A 23,103-nucleotide genomic window follows, 5' to 3' on the forward strand; every position below is an offset into this window, starting at 1 on the left:
GCCAAAAATCATTAGTATATTAAGTAAAGATCAAATATCTCGGCCAAATATTGTCCTACCCTAACAAACCATACCTACCTCAATTAATTGACCCATGTGATTAGTTTTGTGGTCAAGTCCAGGGTCACATTTTAGTCTGTGCTATTCAGCGTTTTCTTCAGTTCGACTTCATACTTTAGTGTAGTAAAATTTGTTATAATATTCATTTTATAATGAATCCAAAAGCAAAACATGCAAAAAGAAGTATTAATGACAGAAATGGCAAATGAGCTACAGAGTGCTCCTCTGGTGCCATCTACTGGTTATATTAGTAATTTCACGTCATTTTCATGTTAAAAGTGTTTGTTTTCCACCAGGTGACAGAAATGCACCCCAAAGCATTGCACATTTAATAAAATAAAGAAATTTAATAAATAAATAAATACATATTTTTAAAAAGTTAATTTTACTGTACAAATGTAGTTTTAAATGTATATATAAAGAAATATTGTACCCACATATCTAGACAAGTAATAAGTGTGCCTCTGTCTATATTCTTAATCAATAATGAATATTAGCTGGTTATTTAAAATGATTAGAAATGCTTGAATTCTTCAAAGGGCAACCAAAATCGTTCTGGTTCGACTTGTGTAGTCAAAAATTAGCAATATACAACAGCATTTGATTTGGTTGGTCTGACTCTAACTGAACAAATATTGACCACTTCAGAGAACAAGTAATATTATTATTATTAATAATCTAAAGCGAGACGGGCTGTTCCCACTCCGGGGACACACTTAAGGACTGCCAGACCGAGATTAATCATGTAATTTTGACTGATCATCATGCCCAAACCGGCTGAGTCGCGCTCAGTCGGTGACAATCTGCTGCAGTCTTAAAATGTTTCAGTTGGTCGTAGCAAGTGTGTTCCTAACAGAACATGTCATCGTCGTGAACGAAACGAACAGATGTCTTGAAGGAACCAAACCGACTGAAAGCAAAAACAGCATTGTTCAGTTGTTCAGAAGATTCTTATCTTCATATGTTGTACTTCATTCGAATGTTGTTCACACGAAGGAGAGAGAGAGATATGAGCCGACACTAGGTATTAGTAATGTGTAAAATGACTATAAAATTGCACTAGGGTTTCTTTTTTCTAAAATTAGAAAAAAATAGTTTTTTTTGTTTCGTTCTTTTTATTTAACAGTCAGACATACATACAAACCAATATAGTGCAGTAGTGAACAATCTTGTAAATCCATAATTCCACAAGTGACAAGAGTGATTTAAGTGTTTGATCTAAGTGTGTATGTGAGCGGGTGTGAGTGTGGGTATGTGTAAGTGTATGTGTGTGTATGCGTAAACAAAGTAACCATTTATTATTTATTACATTGTCATTACCATCACCACCCAACTCCCCACTACTGTGTTTCGTTCTTCTGTGTGAACGGTCCCAGCAATCTCCCGATAGAATCACTGAAGGAATCTGTTACACACGGATTAAAAACGATTTGCTGGTGTGATTCATACTGCCCACCATAATACTACCAATCTTTAGGCAGCCATACACATAACTACTCGCACACACACACACACACATACACACACAAGCGCGTTTTTAAATCACAAAATGACCAATCTGATTGGTCCGCGTCTTACGCACTGTGCACGTTCAACCAATCGCAGCACGCGATACTAGAAAGTGGGCAGAGCGTTTTCAGCGCACATTATTCTTCTCGCAGGAAGAGCGGCTTTCAAGTGTGTGTGTGTGGGGGGGGGGTTCTTTCTTATAGAAGAGAGAGAGAGAGACTAGAGAGAGACAACACAACACTGTGTCCCAACACTGACCCGTTACCAGCACTCCTCACCACCATAAATATTGATAAGTGACAGCCATATCATTAATATCGGTGTGCTAGGGGTGTAAAACGACTCCAAAACACTTGAAGCGGCACTTGACTCTCATCCACTAACCGCCGCTGCTCAGTTACAACAACATCTCAAAACGCAAAATCTGATGTTGTAGAGAAGGATTTCAGGTAAGTTCCGCCTTCGTCTTCTCGAGCATACGGAAGATGATCTGATTAGCGTTATGGCTCTTGCAATTAACGTTAGCTCCTTGTGTTAATCACAGCCACTGTAAGCTGCCATTGAGGGGGTGTTGTGCTTTATTATTACAGGAGACATTAGCTAGCAGGCTAGCATAATCAACATCATCCTCCTCATCACCAGTGTGTGTATGTGCCAACGAGTATAGTGTTTGACAAAGATACCTCTTTTTTTATTGTTAATGCGCTGATATAATCATAACGCCGTGACAATAAGTCATCGGAAGGACAGTGGATCCGGTCAGATGGGTTATTGGAGAGTTTTTGACAGTAATGAACTTGATAGTTTTGCTTGTTGGTTTATGTCTAGCACCCGATCGAACGCTTTGTTGGCAACTTGTGTGCGCGCATCTCGTTCACGGTGCAGTTTTTAATTGCACTTACCCCAATTTTGATCTGCTGAGATCGTGTCATTGCAAGATTGCGAGGTTACCCAGACGAATTAGTCTCGCCTGTCTTTTAAACCTGGTTAAACCACATAGTTTTATTGTCAAATGTGTCCTGAGAGGTCAGGTGCTATCTACACCATGTTTGCTCTGTGTCTGGCTTGTCAAAGATGTGTTTTGAAAGATCAGTCCACTGTTTTTATGGTTGTTGTCATCAAGGTTCAGCTAGGCATTTGTATCTGTAGTTTTTATAGCTAGAACTTGCTATCTAAACAATTTTCACCATGATAATTTGTTCTTTGTTTGAACAAAGACATGAATAGATAAAAACACATATGAAAAATATTGACTTTGAAGATTCAGTTAGTGTAAACCACCTGTTTACATTTCTATTTTGTGAATGTATGTTGTGAATTGTGACTGTTAACACTGTAAATGATTTGATAGATACACAGATAAACGCTTAATTAGCAGCCAGATGCGAACTGTACAGCAATCAAAGTCTACCACGTATAATTAAGTGAATACAGAACAAATGAGAGAACTTGACATGAACAAAATGTACACCATATTCATTACAATAATAAATGTATAAACAAGCTTTTGCACTTCAGTAGTTTTGGTCTTAAGGAACAAGAAAGTAAGGACCGGAATAATGTTGATGTGTATGATATACCACTTTGAAAGTTGTGTAACCTGATTATGCTGGATGGTGTTTAAACATTAAATTATCCAGCTTACACATGGAGAATCAATAAACCAGCCAATGAATCAAATGTCAGGCCCAGGTTGTGAGCCGCACCTAAACACCCTCATGTTTGCTTGGCATGGAAAAATGACAAATGTTTTTTATAGATGCAACTGGTTTTTATTAGGATGGTTTCCACCGTCTAATTAGATTTAGATGAAGTGGAGCAAAGCCATAGTTATAAAGATTTGACATTCAAGGATGTTGAAATGGAACTGGCTATTCACACTTAATAATACTAAATAAGATCATAATCACCGCATTGTTTTCTTGTCCATTCAGCATGCAGTAAACACAGGCTGAATTGTACGGCCACCTGCCACTGTGTTGCACTAAGACCAAATGGCACTCTCAACAGCTTGTGATTGGAGCAGGCAGAAGTGTATTTTGTTGTGGTCATTTTTCTCCAATGCGTTAGATAATCCTTCATACAGTACTCAGCCGATCTGTTCTGTTTTGCTAAAATGAATTAATGTGTAAAACTGTTATTTTATGCTCTTCACTTGTTAGCATAGATGGCATTTTGCTTGTCAGGGCTCTCAATAAGGATGGCTGGACCGAGGCCAGTGTGTGAGGGTTTCGGGCCAGTTTACAGAACAGTCACTTGCCCTTTTGGACCAATGCTATTGCACTTGGATTTACATCCCGTGAGCTTGTAAATCCATTTTTTATGCTATGCAAACTCAAATGTTTGGTTTTCTTTGGTGTGTTCTGCATTGTTGAAAGTTCTGTTTTGTCACTGAGATTCTAGCTGGTTACTCGGCCTTCTAGCTGGTTAAAAGGTTTGCCAAAATTGCAAAAACGATTTGTGATAGTCTTAAAAAACATCAGTAAGAATGTGTTGTTGTTGTCCCGCATAAGGGTTTTTATACATTCTAGTGGAATACGAGCAAAAATGAGTGGGGGAAAAAAGTAACTTAAATTTAATAAAACTTAGTAATTTGGATATTCTAAAATATGTTACGTAATAATTATATTGTAATTATAAAAACAATAATATACATAAAATTAAAGGAGTAGTTCACCTTTAAAAAATCTTTTCCTGATAATTTACTCACCCCTATATCGTCCAAGATGTCCATGTCTTTCTTTCTTCAGTCGAAAAGAAATTAAGGTTTTTGATGAAAACATTTCAGCATTTTTCTCCATATAATGCACTTCAGCGGGAACCAAACAGTTCGAGGTCCAAAAGACACTTTCAGTACAAACTGCAAACTGTTCAAATGGCTTTAAACGATTCCAGACGATGAATCAAGCGAAATGATTACTCATTTAAAAAATAAATAACAAAGTTTAAGTTTTATACGCTCAAATGCTCGCCTTGCTCTGTTCTGTGACACACTTTGGTGACTCTCCTGCAAACTCGTTCATCAAAATGAACAAATCGAGTCATTTGGTTCATTCAACGAACGTATTGACTTGGAAAAAGATTTGTTCATTTGATTCCCTTTCCCTTTTCTTTAGTGGGGCAAGTGAAAATCTGAACGACTGGGGCATCAGGAAAAATCCTTATTGTTGAGCCCTGCTACTGATACTTTGTGATCTTGCAATGCAATTGAGCCATAGTTGCCAATTGAATTATTTTGCAGAATTCTGATATCAAGGGACATTTTCCTCACAAATGGACTTATTTATAAGCACAATGGCTTAGCTTTATGTTGTCTCCTTAACAGTGATTTTCAGCACCATCTGCCTTGGGTTATGTGCTTTTAGCAGGCTGAGAGAAAGTAAAAGAGAATCCAACAAGCTGGGATTATCACATGAGCATTTGGTCGTACAAGGGCATCAAAGCTGATGCCACCCATTTAAGAAAACACTCAGACCCACAATTATGCTTTTAATGAAAAATGTATAACACATCACCACAGGTTCTTCTGGTTTGTTGCTGCTGTATTCGTGCAGTTGTCAGAGACTTGCAAGCAAATAGAATAACTCTCAATTTGCTATTCTCTGATGATCTTGTTATTTCAGCGTCATGCTACAAAAAGAGTGTGTGGGAGTCTTAACTGTGTAGGAGAAAGCTATTAGTAATCATTCTCTGCTGGCCAAAGGGCATGAGAGTACTCTCAAGGGTATCACAGAGCAGCTATGTAAACTGTTGAACAAAATCAGTGTCACACTGACTCACAGCTGTGCTCATTTTTCACCCCTAAAGGCGACGGCCTATTGTATTTGCTGTACATATAGGGCTTGCTCGGCTTTTGAAAACAGGTTAAAGCCCAGCAAATCCTTCTCATTGCAAAAGCAGCACTCAATTCAGTTATATCCTGACTTTTGAGTGTTGTTTCCCCAAACACAGCACCTGTCATTTTCATATTTCATCATAATAGTGAAGAAGTTTTATGGTGATGTTGAGTAGTTCTTGGATTTTAACAGGAGAGAGGTTTGTCTTGGATTAATCGCTCAACCATCACAATGCTAAAGGCATGTTGATACTAAAATACGAACTGTAACTATATAGTTAATGCACTGAAATGTGTAATTAACTTCTGTAGAAACTAAATAATTACATTATTCAATCAAACTTATTTGATAATCAACACTAAAATAGCTAAAACCGAGTTTAGTTTAGTTTTAAAGGCAGTTTTTATATCAACTTTTTAATAGAATTGTTTCTATTCCAGTTTGTTTGTGAAATATAATCATTTAAACGGCGATAAACTAATGAAGACATCTCTTAACAAGTTAAGTAAAAAAAAACTACAATGAACATGTAATACAGTGCATATTTAGCAAAATGAGTCCCTGCCCCTTTAATCGTCGTCTGTGTTTTTATTGTTCATCAGCTGGAACAAATCGTTCTAGCTGATGAACAATGAAAACATAGACGGTCAATCAGAATCCATTTGTTTTCAAAGAGCTTGAGCATTTACAGTGGTAGACAACATAACTGCCATGCACGGTCATAATAAACAGAATTTTATCGTCCATTTGTTTAGACTGTAAATATAGTTATTGTCGTAGTTATCGTTCTTGGTGTGAAGGAGAAGTGATTCTCGTTAATTAGCAGTTTAAAGCTGAACATCACAGTTGAAGTGAGACAGCACACTGTTATCCACATCAGTCAAGCTGTCTTGCGTAGTCTAGATTCTCGTACTCTTTTAGGATAGAGCCAGCAATCTGGGGATCGGTGACAACAGAAGTAATCTGGTTAGCGTTTTTGGCATGGCGTGAATCCATCTTTTGAGCAAGAGTGTGCTCAGAATCCACCCAAGAGGGCAATTTGGGGAAGCTGCTGCCAGGGCCAGTGTGAAGCAATCATGGGGAGAGCAGTAAATAATGGGTTGTAAATGGAAGACATTTCATATGAAGTGTCAGTCAGACGACTGGAGGGGAGATCCCATGTGGATGCTGGTGTGCTCTCACTGCCTCGCTTCTCCGAGCTGATTTGTCAATATTTAGGCAGGGAGAGGCAGCATTTACATAATGCTCCATCACACTGACACACTGTTCCTTTTGATCCGAGCCTTGATTCGTGTCAGATAGTTGAATGACCTGGCGTGTGGCTCAGAACAGATTTGGTTATGTATTACAGTGCAGTGATATTTGGTGCTTGGAGAAATGGAGGCAAACGATAAGGTAGATTTTGGTGCAGTGACTTAAACTATAGTCTTTTTGTTTATTCAGAAGGGGCAAAAGGATCAGTCTATCAGTTAAATGAACAGTCTAATTAAGCTTAATCATTTGTTATAATGTTGATTACTGCAAAACAATCTAAGGCACTAACAATGGAAGCGAATGGAACGTAAACCATATGTATATTAATAATTTTCGTGTAACTTTCGATTCTTTTTGTTGTGTAGTTAAATCCAATTTGACAACTTTGTCGCTATGATGATGCAATGTTGTAAACTCTATAATAAGGTGCTTTTATAAATGTGGTTAATTTCCTACCATTCACAGCTTTGCGCTTTTTTTTCCTTCCTAAAATGCCAGACTTAACCCTCTGGGGTTTTGGGGGGCCTTGAGATGTTTTGACATGCCCTGACATTTGTGCTTTTTTCAGTTGCTTCTAAACATATTAATGGTACAGGTGAAATTACACTCTATTTAGCACAAAAACGGCTACCATAATATGTGAGCAACATGTACATGTTTGTATTTTTGAGAGAATATTGTTTATGCATGGTTATTGGAAAAGCTAAAAATGAAAATTTCTGAAATAAGGCCACAAAAGACATACTAAATATCTGTCCACAAGACTTTTGACTAATGGATGTTGTCGCCTAGAGTTTTTGCTTCAAAATTATCTGAAAATCATCCTGCCTAATCATTCACATTAGGGTTGTGCCGATAGACGATAGTATCGTGTATCGACGATAGTCTGACATATCGCCGATGGCAGATGCCTTTGACGATATCAATACGATAATTGTCTCGTTTTACCATAATGTATTAAATTATTATTATTATGCCTATTATTATTATTATTATAAAGCTAGTATTGTTATTAAATGAATATTAGGAACTACAATTAATTTGCCTTGTCTAAATTTACAACGTCATGTCGACATCACCTCATAACAATTGCAACAACACACGCACTAATGAGGACTCCTCTAAAGAGAATGTTTTTAAAACAGACTAAAAAACATCCCACATCAAAATTTAATTGCAAGGTGATCCATTCACAAATTATCAAGTGTGCTCGTTTTAACAGACGCAAAATTCAATTTCCCACAGATCCAAGATGAAAACGGCATCGTTTTTCGCAGTATTTGTTTCCGTAACACATTAACAAAACGTTTAATGACACTAACACCAAAAACAATACAATTACTAAATAGTATTAATAATAATATCACTAAAATAGTATTATAGTTACCGTTATCATCGTCGTCTCTGAGGGAACGCTGCGTTAATGCAGATGCCGAAAGCAGTCCGTTTTTACTTTCACTTTCAGAGATTGAGCGCGTTTACATGCGACGACGTTCTTAACCTGATTATGTTGAATAAACTTGACAATGCATGTGGTCATGTAAACGTTTCCTTTATCAGAGTCAAGTCATAAGTATAAGTACTGTATAAACCGATCGACTCAGCTAGACGTTTGGCCCTTGCTCTTGTTTCTCCCGGCATTTAAAACACATTAACCCGTACTTCGTGCTTACTGAAGTGCGCATGTGAAGTGCGCAGAGAGCGCACTGGTAGGGGGGCACATATCGCAAACTCCGACTTTTTCTGACCCAAGAAATTATTAAAACGTGTTTTCATCTCGTGCAGAAATAGGCCCTAGTCAAAATGCTGCATGTAACGGCATGAGGATAGGCTATATGTGTCCGTAAATTTCCCGTTGACAAACAAAAGGATTAGGATCTCTTTTTTTTTTTTTTTTTTTTTACCTCACTATACCAGGAAATAACCTGTTCCTATTAATAAACACTCCACCTTTGCTAGCAAAATAGAAAAAAGATTATCGTATATAAAACGATGTAGGCTAATAAAACAAGCAAATTAATAAGTAGGCTAAATAATCAAGTTAATAATCAAATAAGTTAGCCCCGCCCCCTCACGATAATATCGTGTATCGCCGATCTCACAGGCTGACGATAGGACGATATGAAAATGGGGCATATCGCCCAACACTAATTCACATGAAACAATAGATTGTTTTAAATTGTGAAAAACATTTTTTTTTGGAATGGGCCATTCTATAGAATTGCTTCAAAGTTAGAGTTGGAAAAAAATGTCTTTTTCCATAAATCTCTTTATGGAAATTAAAAAGTAGTGCTGTGCTCATTTTTCACCCCTAAAGGCAATGGCCTATTGTATTTGCTGTACATATAGGGCTTGCTCGGCTTTTGAAAACGGGTTAAAGCCCAGCAAATCCTTCTCATTGCAAAAGCAGCACTCAAATCAGCCATATCCTGACTTTTGATTGTTGTTTCCCCAAACTCAGCACTAAATTAATAAGTAGGCCAATACATTTTATCATACATATTTCAAAGTTAAGGATTCATTATTTTGATATAGCTTGCATTGGAACAAACACTATAACAGTTGATTAGTTTATTTTTGACAAAACTTACTTTAACATATGAGCAGAAACTGTCTAACAAAAGCTGATTTGATGTCTATTTTAGTGTAAAAACTTTATAATCTATACAAAACTAGTCAACGAAATGTTGTCATTACAGACACTATTATATCACAATTAGAACTAATCACAAATAGGCTATAGTAATATAGTTTGGATGTGTTAATGTAAAAATGACGTTTATTAATGTAGGAGTGTGAGTGAATGAATGCACAGATCCAAAGTACATCTGTAAACATCGCGTGCACAACATCGCTGTGCCATTCATTCATTCATTCATTCACACAGACACGCAATTTTTATTTAAACCATCTTTTGTGTAGTTTACAGGCACTATTTAATAACACAATTAGAACAAAGCATTTTGTTCTGTTTTGTGCCGTTGCTCCTCGAAATGAAACAAAAACTATGATAAAACCTTTTAGAAAAATGTACGAGCAAGTGTCCAAATTTCAATCTTAACCGTTCTATTTCATCAGAAACGATCTTAAAACAGGGCTTTAAGTGTAAAATCTAACTTATCCTTTAAGAGTAGTTGGCATTAGTAGTTGGTAATCTGTGACCCTAGCACCCTTACTTTCTACTGGGATACTTCAGCATTTAGCATTAAGCTTTGTATTTGTAGGAAACCTGCAGTATTTACAAATTACCATGCTTTCCACCGTTATATCCCCCTTGAGATGAGAGATTTATGTATTTTTTGCCTGGAAAAAAACCTCTGATGACGCAAAATTCGTCATTTCGCGTCATCTGAGGATTTTTTGGCCAGAAGCTAAAGACTACAGTCAGTAGTAGGGGCTGTTCCGCATGTTCTCAACCCGCCTATAAAGGATCTGACAGAATGTACACATAGTGTCAGCCATCTTTTTTTGGAAGCTAAGCTTGCGGTCTTTTGTTCTATGGAGTAAGCTGTGTAACTTAGTAGAAGAAAGCTTAGTATTAGGGGTTACCATCCTCTTTTTCCTGGACATGTCCGGCCGTCGAGATTGTACAAAATGTCTTGGATTCAGCTTTTGCTTTCTGCAGTCGCCATTCATTGTTTACATGTACACCTTTGTTCAAATCTAACTGAATTCTTTCTGATTGGTTAATCTGAATGCAGTCTTTACATGAACGCTAAACAAGTGATCGGTTGATGTGCGTCTTAACTTTGCTCAGAAAATTCCCTCTCCTCTGTAAGATATATGAGACCACTGCGTCTCACCAGTGTCACTCAACGGTATTCACCGCCCTCGCACCGTTCTCCCGCGGCCCTCGGCCTCGTACTGCTCGCCACAGTAAACATAATGAATGGCGACTGTAGAACGCAAAAGCCGAATCCCAGACATTTTGGGTGGTCTCGAAATCCCGGGCAGGCTCATCACGGAGACTCACTAGTAGCCTATTGTTGTTTAACTACTGCGCTCTCTTACCGGTAGGCATGGCCTCCTAGGGCAGAGATGCAAGTGCATTCTGGGAGCATTCTCATAAGCCAAAAATACATTTTCTGGTCTTCTCAGCCTTGAAAGCTCCAAATTCAAAAATAATTTCACATTTCTTCTACATAAATTACCCATTTTAAATACGCATTTATCTTTCCAGAGGTGAAGTATCCCTTTAAGTGAACCCAGAACATTCTTTTAAGCATCGGGGGAAAAGTTAGTTCCAAGATTATCTCATCATTTGTCTAAAGAGGTGTCCTCTGGTTAATGTAACTCTTACCTTGCTGGTCATAAATCGCATCTCTTCTTTTCTTTATAGTGTGTAACTGCTGGCTGCCGTCTGTATTGCCAAGTAGGTCATTCTTTATGCCGCTGTTGTTCAACTGTAAGGTCTGCTTTGATTTGCAAAGACAGCGTTACTGCAAATCACCCTTGTTTGTTGGAAATCCATGATTCCTCCTTGAAAAATCTGATACCCTGGACAATGCTGTCATGCTTCTTCCGAAGAGCTCTTGATGGGCCATTCAAATTCTGTGTACTCATTAAATTTAACAGTCTGACAACACACACTCTGACAGCATGCATAACAATCCAGCTCTTTCATTCTTCTTAAAAGATGTTTTCTGGTGTGTGTGTGTGTGTGTAGCACAAATGCCAAGAGCGGGTAATTGGCTGCAGCAGTGCTTTCTGCATCTGTTGTTTTAAGATATTAGGCTGACACTCAGGGCAGCCTGGCAGAAATGAGACAGGCCTCCTTTCTTCCTCTCTGACACCGAGAGGCTCTGTGTCTTGAGCAGGGCTGATTTCCTTGTTTCTTGACAGTTTTCGAGAGACATGCAAATGTATTGTACATCATTTTTCTTGTTGAGTCTAAGAGGATAGCAAAACAAGCAGTAAGACATGCTGCGGTTGTGCTGCAAACTGTGTAGCTGCAGATACTTTTTGTAGCCTAATAATTTCTGCAAATGCAATAGGTATGTGATCATTGGACAGATGTTATGTATTTTATGTGCACGGATCTGTGGAACACTCCCAGTTAAAGCCATAAAATGAAAACTCAAAAAACTGCTAGAAGATGCAAAGACAGCAGGATGAAACACAATTTCACAATCTTGAGGAGAAAATTCAAAAATAACTAAAATAATATAAATATTTAATTATCCCGCTGTTTAAACATCTGCTAAGAAAAAACATATAGTTATGCCTAGAGAAAAAAAAAACACTTTTAATTTAACACTTTTAATTAGTTTAGTTTAATTTAATTTCACCTTTTTATTCACCTTTCTATACATATTTATAATATTAATTTATAATTTATAATATTAATTATGTTAGGATTATGCTTAATGTAATAATAATATAAAAAATGTTGTGAAACTGCTGTTTTTGCTTTGTTTTAGGGATGTTTTAATAATGTACAAGTGGGATTATTAAATATACTTATTTTATTTGATATATTTAATTTTACTTGTTTATTTACACACATTTATTTATTTGGTAAGTAGCCATGTAATAATTTGGATCATGTTAATTCAGCCATCATTAGCGCAAAATAAACCCCTTCAGGGTGATACAACATTCCTCTGCTTCATATTTGGGTCTTGATAACCCCACCAGGGGCTTGCTTTGCAATAACGACCAGCCATCTTTTCATTATCCATTAAATTTATTGTTGGATAACAGGCCACTTCCTTTAGTATTCACACAGTTATGAAAAGCTTATAATCAGCGGTTTATAATGGCATAAAAAAGGTCAAGAGTCAAAAGCAGTCAAGCTTTGACATTAAGTCTTTGTAATGCAGAGTCTGTTGCTGTATTTCGCCATGTAACTGACCAGACACCATCAGGGCTGCTGATGAAACTTCCTGCCAGCGAGCAGCTTAACGTAACATGCTGAAGAATTATGAGACCCTTCGCCAGATTGCTCCAAGATGTCCTCCCAGATCAGACAGAACTGTACTATGGGAGTCATTCTGTGGAATTGGGGAGGGGGTAGAGACATTCATGATTTTAAAGCAAAGCCAAAGCAGATGTTGGGAAATGAAAGTACCAAAGGCTTACTATAGGCTTCCATGACATATACCGAGAGCAGGAAGGGGTGTAAGGAGCTATTCACAAACTGTTTTGAGAGTGAACCAATTGGCTGCATGACTGCTGTCAGTAGAGAGGGTGGATAATAAGATGGCATCTTGTAGGAGAATGGAGCCATATTGGTCCGTCCCTGCTGACTGAAGAGTCACACTGCTGATTAGGTAAAAGATTGGCGGATGTAATGACGCCACATAGAGTGAACGTCGCACACAAAAACAGTCTCTGCTGTATACTGGTGCTTTATTGCTTCGCTCCTGCAGCTGTTTATGTAGAGCCTCATGGAATATTGTACTATCATTTGATAATGCCCATTTTTCAGAGTACAGTCAAGGGAAGCGCATATACACACACCCCCACATGCACATAGACAGCCACTGTTTTCATTGACACTCTGAGTCTGTTTCCAGTCTGGTTTGTCCATTTGTAAGTGCATTAGTGTAGTGTGAGGAATGAGAGAGGTGGAGTGGAGAGGATGTATTAGCAAAGCCATACAATTTTCTCAGATGCATTAGCACCGGCCGGGGGAGGAGAGCCCAGGCTTTTGACGTGCCTTTTAGTAACATCCCTTATAAACCTGCTGGCCCATTAACCGTCGCTTTTAAATATTGAACCAGCTTGTTTAGCAAGACTTGAGCATCTGAATCATCTTAACCCTAGGGCAGGTTCGGTTGAGCTATGTTTGCCGATCAATGTTTACATGCCGTTTCCATTCATCATTTTGTGCATATCGCAAATTATATTATTGGATGTTTCACATCTCAAATATCTCTAAAATATAAAGTAATGTGTCATGAGACAATTGAAATTTGCTGGCTTGCTTTTTTCACAAATAATATTAATATGAGACACCATATTTATTTGTGTTAAAGCCCCTTTTTTCTCGATGTAGATTGTAAGTGCTAAAGTTAAACGGAAAAAGATTGTGCCGATACTTGATAAATTGTTGATAAATAGCATTACCTAAAATGGCGTAACCGCTTTGAAGCAATCCTTGGATGGAAATGCACTGAAGACCGCTGTAGAAATTTTAAAACTGAAAAACCAATATCTTAAATTATAATCAGATTTCATAATATTGCTGTTTTACTGTATTTTTGGTCAAACAAATGCAGTCTTGGTGAGCATAAGATTTCTTCAGCAGAATTTACAATAAGCCCTCACACCGAAACAAAGCCAACAGACATCATTGTTAAGCCCTGAAAATACTGTCTTCTACTTTTTCTGTGCCTTGGGCAGCACATGTTAGAGAGAGTTGGCGTTTAATGGTTGGTTCACGCGTTGTTTATATTTTTACCCAGACACGTCAAGGTAAAGATAATCAATGTTCATCAGTTATGCTTGTGGCCGACCTGACCTCCTTTCACTATTGAGTCAGGCTGAATACACAATCGACTGGTCCCATAGGCAGTAATGGTTGTAAACGATATATGTGCAGCTGCATGTCCAGGTCATATCAGTCCGGTGGAGATCATCACTGTAACATTATAGGCCCGACTCTTTCTTTCTTTCTATTTGCTTGAATGTTGCTTGTCCCAGTCTTTCTGGTCTTCCATTAATCTTCAAATCAATAGAGAGGCCACCATCAGATGCTGACATAAAAGCCTGATATTCTTCATGTCTTGGTCATAAAACCAGGTTGTATAGTCATTTATATTGGCTGGGTTTTTACCACAGCACCCGCACAACGCAGAGTTCCGTTTGATGTTTTAATGGGGAATATGTGAGCATCTGAAGGTGTGAATTATGTGCTTGAGAAGGGAGGGGGTGGTCTGCTGTCTTTGTGTGCTCTAATCAGTCCTGACTCATCAGAGAGCGGCGCTAAGACTCTCCTCTCCTCTGCCCTTCATTTGCCCTTGCACCACGACCACTTCCTCTTCACGGCATGACCACTTATTGGTGTCTGTTAGACAGCACCTCTTTTTTTCCCCCCTTCTCTCAGATACTCTTCTTCGCTCCGGTTTGCTGTAGAGTGGTGCATGACGATGAGTTTGCACCTGTAGTTTTCCTCCTTATTACATATTGTGGCGAAGACGAGCCGCGGAGAGAGGAACGGCGTAAACAATAAACCACGGCAGCGCTATCTAATGGATCAATTTGTAATAAATCTGTTGCCTCGAGCTGTTGAGAGATTCAGCCCTTGCAAAGGTGACTGCATTTCTCCATCCTGAGCACGGCAGCTCGGATGAGGTTGACAGAAATATCAATGCATTTAATGAACCCACTGGTTCGGGAATGCTGGAAAATGTGGTGAAGGCCAGTAATTCACTTATCAAAACAAGATTTTCTCTCTTTTATCATTGAAGTGTTACCCTGGAGCTCTCACGCTATCATTCTGTGCCAGCCCGTATGTTCTTTTCTTTGCTCGTCGCATCATTTGCATTTAGGGGCTTTGATTGGACTGGGCAGATGAGGCTCTTTTGAAATGGCAAATAAATACACGTTGCAGATGGATTGATTTTAAAATCATCCACCTCTTTGAGCGCCTGTAATGATTTCGGTCGTCGTTCTTTGTTTTTTTTGAGTGAGCTAGCAGTTCTGTCTGTTTTCATTATACTGAAAAGCCATAAAATTGATGGCATCTACTCAAAATTTAGTGCTTGAGATAGTCACCCCAATATTTCTTCATAAAATGGGCGTAAGTGGCGGCAGTGGTTGTTTTGAAAGTGGTGACGGGCTAATTCGACACCCACCATTTTATACTCCTGGGGTTTCACACTGCACAAACGTGTCACGGGGCGCTGCCTCATGAAAAAAACATTCACTGGAGAAATTAGACGAGAAGTGCTTTAAAGTCCAAGTCAACAGAAATATTGATTTTATTTAAATGCAAGTATTAGCCTCAGTAATAAGTGGAAACGACTGAGGGGGTTAGTTCAGCCTGCATCCATACATCTTTAGGGTGTGCAGGAGCTTGTAGTGACATTTTTGCTATTTAGAGGAAAGATGGCTTTTAAAAATTATGATTTTGCAGTTCTACCAGGTGTCTGAAAAGGAAAATAAACGTCTTAACGGAGAGCTGAGACATTGCGAAAACAGCAACCCTGTTGTAAAATGTAAAAAAAAACCAAAGCTAGTTACTTTTTTTTTTCAATGATACTTTTTTGTTTTATTTTTAAATAAATGTATATAATAATTGTGAATTTATTTGAATATATTTTAAAATGTTATTTCTTCCTGCAATGGCAAAGCTTATTTTTTAGCCATTACTCTTTATTGTCATCATAATCATAAATCATAATATGATAGTCAAGAAACATTTTAAAAACAGTTTTGCTGCATAATATTTTATGGAAACTGTGGTGCTGCTTTCTGGTTTTCTTGCTGTATATAGACAGTTAAAAAACATTTATTCAAAATAGTTTTTTGGAACAGACTGTATTTTTTTGTAACAGACTTTACTGTCATTTATGATCAAGTTAATGTGTCCTTTACTCCTTGCTGAAAAAAGTAATTTCTTTAAAAGAAAAACACCAATGTAATAATATCATTCCTACTCTGTTTTAATATTTAACACTGCATATTATGAAACTGTTGCATTCTCTTCTCTGTGGACGATGATTGGAAATTGGTGCAGGATTGTTGTGCAGGAAAAGATCTGGAATTAATTTTCTGTGTATCAGAGATCATTAGGGACCTTAAATATCTGTGAAATGTCTTCATATCAGTTTTCCTTCTGTTAAAACCTTGTATTATTATTGGATGAACACAGTGATTGGCTTATGATTTCATCATTGTATTTTTCTGCATTTTTGGTTTAACACGGATGTTTCTTTTGCTTGCAAATGCAAAGCTATTTAACCAAGTATTTTGTCGTCTTTGATTTCTAGGGCGTGTAATTTGAGCTTCTGCCAAATTGAACTGTTAAGTGAGTAATTCTCTGTTCAGACAGATGCACACTTTGCTCAGAGGTGTTACGTTCACACAGTGTGACAGTGTGCATTTTTAGCTTTATTTTTCACAACAAACTCTTAAGGGCCCTCTTATCATGTTTACACACCTCTCTTTTGCTTATTGCAGTTATTACAGTATTCCTCTTTACTTGGAGAGCAGCTCTCCTCCTTCATTCATCCTCCAATTTGAAAAAACGACGTGTTCCCATGCGTTTTTTAAACAGTCCCGTCACATGTTGTCATCAAGGGAAACGTCACGGTACAAACGGCTGTGGGTGAGCGCAGATGAGCGATGGCTCGTGCTCTCACTTGCACTTTCTTGTAATTATTGGAATTGATGTTTTTGCCGAGAGCCCGAGACGCTTCACATCTGTACAATCTGCAATAAAGAAGGAGGGAGTGCTGAAGCTGCTAGACTGATAATAAAAGGCAATCAAGGCACTTCCTGCCTTTCTCACGCAAAATGAAGCAGCAAAAATCCTAATTAACTGATCGGCCGAAAACACCTTGCGTATTTTCAGCTACTACTTTTCGTTCTCTAATGAAAACACCCAAGCACAGACTGCTACTGCAACCCCTCTACCATCGACCTCCTAATTGTTTCCCATATCTGATTTCCACTATGTTTAAATAAGTGATCCCTTGATGCAGATTGGTCAGTATAGCAATCCATCCATGCGTGATATTGTAACCGCTATGAAGCAAATTTTTTTTTACCTAGATAACAAAAAGTGTTTATAAAAAATTGCCGACCCTACCTAAATATTATATTTTTGGATGAAAAACAACAACTCCCAGAATGCACTTGCTTCGCTGCCCTAGAAGGCCACGCCTACCGGTAACAGTGCGCAGTACTTTAGGCTACTATTGAGTCCCCTTGATGAGTCTGCCCAAAAATGTGTTTCGAGACCACCCAAAATGTCCGACATTCGGCTTTTGCGTTCTATAGTCGCCATTCATTATGTTTACTGTGGCAAGCAGAACGAGTGAGGGCCGTGTGTTCACCAATGAGCGACACCAACAATCACGTGTTTGGCGTACAAACACAATTAACTATAAGAAATCGTATAAATCTGACAGAATTATTTATTTTTAATGAAACTGGCCTTACACAAAAAAAAAAATATATATATATATATTTGTAGCCATTTGAAATTAGAGGCAACCACTGCATTTTAATCTCGATCCAAACAAAGATGCCCCACACATGTAGCAGTTTTTTGTGATTTGAATTAGATACAATTTCTAGATTTAAAAACAGAATGGTCTAACTTAAGATTTCTGAAATTATGGTACATAAGACCTGCACAAAACAAAAACAGCAGACAGACTGAATGAAAATGAAAATGAAAACTCTGACAGTAGGTGGCGCTTATAGAACAGCAGCTGTACACAAAGCAGCGCTGCGCTTATAAACACTACTTTTATGCTGAGATAAGAGGAAAAGAAAATGCCATCAAAACAGACAGTCGGTTTCTTTCAGATATGGCCATATAAACCCCCACCCAAATTCAATATTTATATTTTCTCTACCTAGGCCTATATTTCATGAGCTTGCTGTGCCTGGTAGAGTATTTTCTCTGCTGGTGCATCTGTGCTCTCCTTTCCTTTTTACGTGTCTCGTCTCTGGCCTGTGTTAACGTCCTGTTTACAGACTTCGTAATATTTCCACGCAAATGACATTTTGGAAAATGATTGCAATACAGTTTGTGTGCAGGTCCAGAATAGAGAAACGCATCTAAAATCACATCAAGATAAAACAATCTTCAAAGACACAGTAAGGGGAAGAGAGCATCAAGTATACTGCATTTAAGCAGTAAGGTTCGGACAGTGAACTTAACAAATGTGTTTGCGGCAATATAGGTTTGTTGACTGGCCATTAATCAGGACCGGGCGGTTTTCATCAAACACTCGTTCGGCAACCGGCCGGTTCCGATTTATGACCGGGGTATCTCTAGTGTGCAAACGTAGTAAATGTTTAACTACGCCTAACAACACATTTGTTGAGTTTATTCATCACACAGCACAACCTCCTGAACCTTACTGCTTAAATGGAGTATATATGATGCTTTCTCCCCCTGACTGTGTGTCTTTGAAGTTGTGCTTGAGAAGGTTACTGTGATTGCGAAAGAGAGCCGCTCTACCTCCTGAAGGTGTCTCGGGGGTCCGTCGCAGTAAATCAGTGAGCTGAAGCTGGCCTCCCTGATGGTTATCAGTGCTTATGTAAAGTGCTCTGTTCCCCCACCGTTCTAGAGAGGGAGGCAGGCGCGATTGATCTCGCCATTGATTTCCCACATCGCTGCCTATTTCTGATGACACTAGAATCGTCTCTCCTTTTTGTCATCGCAAGTGTTCTTTGAATCCAACCTTGTCTGTTAGCAAAGGCGGAATCGTCTCGTAATTGAAGCGGCTCCGTAACCTTTTTTTTTTTCACTCAGTGGCAAGATTAATTATTGTCTAGTCACGGGCAATCATTTCTCACTTCTGAAGCAAATTACACAGGGGTCGTACGTTCGTGCTTTGCCACTGAGTGCCATTTATTTCTGAGGTGCTGTGGTTCCTTTTGGAGAAGGGCTTTGGACCATGTGTTTCCAGGCTGCCTCTTCTTTTGGTATTTACCTGTAATCCCGTTTTTATCTGCCTGTGGAGGAGGAGATGAGCACAGCACCTCCCCAATACCAGCATTGCTCTTTGTTTTGTGAAAGACTCCAGTAGCTCTAGGGGACAGACTGGAGAGCAGAAGAGGGCCTCTGACTCTTACTTTCCCCTGAGAGCGTTCACTACTGCCAACCCGGCGACTGCTGCCGAGTCGCCCACTGTCACCTGACCTGGGTGTAACCCACAGAGAGACCACATGCTCCTCTGAGCAGAATGCTAATTAGCGGGGAATTAAATTTCTCTCAGTCTCATTCATCTACACTGAGCAGCAGGAGGCCTGTGTATTCTCCAGCACAATCAGTTTATTGCTTGGGAAAAAAAAAAAAAAATCCTCCCGGTAATGCTTGATAGTACTGCTAATCTGCTGTGGAGCAGTATTTTTCGTTGACAAATATATTGGCATGTGTGTGTGTATGTATATATATAAATATAAATGTATAAACCTTAAACTTTTGAATGGTAATGCATCACAGTATCTGTGAAAATATTTAGGAGCAAAACTTGTTTTCAACATTTATAGTATTAAATGTTTCTTGAGAAGCAAATGATTTCTGAAGGATCATGTGACACTGAAGACTGAAGTAATGGCTGCTAAAAAAAAAAATCAGTTTTGCCATTACAGGAATAATTTTTAAAATATAGCAAAATAGAAAACAGTTTTTAAATTTTTAAAATTGTAATATTTCACAATATTACTGTGTTGCTGTTTTGTTTTTTTGTCAACACGTCGACTGCTGCTGCGACTACTGAATGTGGAATGTAGCATGCCAATAAAAGGTCAAATTATCTGACATTTTTGACCTTGACACACTAATGAATTTCTTTATCCTTTTTTATTATGCTTTCAGGATAGTTTGAAGTTGTGTGAATTGCATTTTTAAACCAATTGATATAACATAGCATTATTCTTTTTTCTATTTATCTTCGCCACACAGCTTAGAACACACATATGGGATATTATGAGATGCCCATCCATTGTGTTTGTCCATGTTGTCATCTCTCGCCTCTGTGTCGACTGTCAGTGCACAAAGCGGGTTTTCTGTCAACAATTATCGTGTACGAGCTCATTGCAAACATGAATTAATAAAAGGGAGGTGAGGTGGCGTTGCCTCGTTTGCCTCACGTAGAGACGGGCTTGTCTCAGGCAACCGGAGCAGCACGGCGTAATAAAAGCCAAATAATGCTCCTGACAGCAGCAGTTTAAATTTCACTCCTCACCCAGGCAGCTTTTTTTTTTCACATTGCAGCCATCAGTCACTCCACAGTGTGCCCTAGAGTAAAAGAGAAAGAGGGAGAGATAGTTGTGGAACAGCATTATTCCTCCAGTGCCTCACCAAGGCTCAGTGTCGCAGTCTGCTCTGCTAATCAACGCCATGCGCTGTGAATTACCGAGTAAACAATACACAATGCTTCCTCTCACTGTGCATACAGTCTCTCTCTTTCTCTCTTCCTCCTCCCAAGAGCATTTTGTCTTGCCTCTGCAGCCGTGGAAACAACAACAACAAAAAAAACGGAGGGAAATAAATGGCAGATTCATTTCATTGTCCCTTCTAACCTACCTTCTTGAGCTTGTGCCAGCGGAGAGCTTGTCTGCCTTGTAAATGGCAGTATGGTGATAAGAATGATGAAAGGGGGCAGTGAGTGTGACCTTTCCTCTGATAGAAGGATGGTCAGAAGTGGGAAATGGAGCAGGGGAGAGGTAGAGAATATGGATATGTTTGGGAAAACATACTGCCATACTCCTCTTACTACTAAATGTGGGATGTAGTATATTATGCAGAGCATGCAAATTTTCTCTCTGCATGCATAGTGTGTGTGTGTGTGTGTGTATTTGCTGAGAAAAAAAACGCTCAGCAAAAAGACTTTAACTGATATTGTGGTAGAAGAGTAACTAATTTTGTAATGAGTATCACAAAAGTGATTTTAGGGATTGTATAATTTTCAATTTTCAGCCTATTGTAGATTTAGGGGCCGTTTACAATTAATCACACTAAATCACTCTGCTCAATTGCCAACCCTAAAAATAGCTATTTTTAATTCCAACACGAGGGACGCCACTTGATAAATTAAACGCGCGGAGTGATAAAGTCAATTGACGACAATGTAGCTGCTGTCAGTTTTACTAACTATCTTTAAGAAACAGTAGCTTCTGTAAGTAATTGAAAAGCTAGTATTCGATTCCAAACGTTGTGTCACTTAAAAGGGGAAAAAAACGTCCCTTTAATTTGATCGGACTCTTGAAGTGAGAAACAATAACAGGGTAGCAGTTGGCCTGTGAGATTATAATCTCAGGCTGCAGAGAAATGAGAGCGGCGGAGGGGGGCGAGCCATGAGAGCAGAGTGTTTTATATTCTCTCCCAGGCTGTGATGGTGATGCTCACTGTGCTGGCTGTTATGTGTTGGTGTGAGCCTGTGAGGCGAGCTCTGCAGCACCACCTGATTTGACTTGGTAATGCGGCATTGATGAGTCTGGGGGGAAATCGGCCAGAGGAGCACAAATGTGCTGCAAAACTGCAATGTTAAAGATGCTGTCAGTTCTCTCTCAGCCGCCAATAAAAAGAAAGAATGGAGTGAGAGGAAAAAGGAGGAGAGGGCAAGGAGAGCGATATAGCTGTCAAGTGCACATGCCCGTCGCCGCCCGCTTCTCCTGACGGACATGAATGCGCCGGCTAAAAGGTGTTGATCGGAACCGATGTCAACGCTAAACTCGTAATGTGTTTCTGCAATGCTAGATCTCTCCTTGAGAAATGATTAGGCCACATCAGAGAAAGGAAACACTTTCTCCGTTTAAAACATCGTGGCGAGAGAATATTGAATATGTTCTGGGTGGATGAAAGCTGAGAGTGGAAATAAGGCCAAGCTATTAATTCCTCTGATGGTTTTTAAGAGCACAGTTTTATTGGTGCTGTGGCCTTTCTTTGCACTCAATCTCAAAAGCACTGTAGTTTCCTGAAGACAAGGGTATTGGCCTTGAGTAAAGGTAATTAACTTAAAGATTAGGTGTAGTCAATTCCCAACACTTAGTTTATAGGTCAATGACAAATAAGAGTGTCCACGATAAAAAAAGAAACGGAAAAATCCTTTAAAAATGCTGTTTAAAATGCATGTTGTCAAGGTTTTGGAAAGGTACTCTCTAGATTCATGTTGGTTTTATATGGTTTTGAAAAACATTCATACTATTTTTTTTTTCTGTGATGGCAAAGCTGAATCTTCTTCAAGAAATCATAATGTTTTAATAATATCTGATTTGGTGCTCAAAAACATTTATTTTTATTATTGCCCTGCTTAATATGATGTAAAGAAATCAAAATATTTTTTGTAGCATTATAAATGTCTTTACTGTCACTTTTTAAAATGTAATTCATTTATTCACTATAGTGCGTATGTGTACATAAACTCACTTAAAGGATTATTAGGAACACCTGTTCAATTTCTCATTAATGCAATTATCTAATCAACCAATCACACGGCAGTTGCTTCAATGCATTTAGGGGTGTGGTCCTGGTCAAGACAATCTCCTGAACTGTGAATCGATTCAGAATCGTCCGCATCGCGATGCATCTAAGAATCAATTTTTTCCCCCACCCCTTCTGGGTACCACTCATCTCCACTACAAATAGAAAAAAGAGGCTACAATTTGCAAGAGCTCACCAAAATTGGACAGTTGAAGACTGGAAAAATGTTGCCTGGTCTGATGAGTCTCGATTTCTGTTGAGACATTCAGATGGTAGAGCCAGAATTTGGCATAAACAGAATGAGAACATGGATCCATCATGCCTTGTTAC

General features: G+C 38.6%; 1 protein-coding gene across 4 annotated transcripts in view; it reads left to right on the top strand.

Annotated features, from left to right (window-relative positions):
- Positions 1 to 1,756: 1,756 nt before the first annotated feature.
- rerea (arginine-glutamic acid dipeptide (RE) repeats a) overlaps positions 1,757 to 23,103 on the top strand; it is a 159,166-nt gene continuing 137,819 nt past the window's right edge. For 3 of the 4 annotated variants that reach the window (XM_089124660.1, XM_089124659.1, XM_089124661.1), the window contains exon 1: positions 1,758 to 2,018. The gene's annotated coding sequence lies outside the window, so the exon portion shown is untranslated. Of the gene's footprint in view, positions 2,019 to 23,103 lie in introns of all 4 variants that reach the window. The other variant, XM_039652986.2, reaches the window with a different exon arrangement.

Source organism: Pimephales promelas, chromosome 20 (assembly GCF_988280905.1).
Source record: "Pimephales promelas chromosome 20, fPimPro1.hap1.1, whole genome shotgun sequence".
Lineage (NCBI taxonomy): Eukaryota > Metazoa > Chordata > Actinopteri > Cypriniformes > Leuciscidae > Pimephales > Pimephales promelas.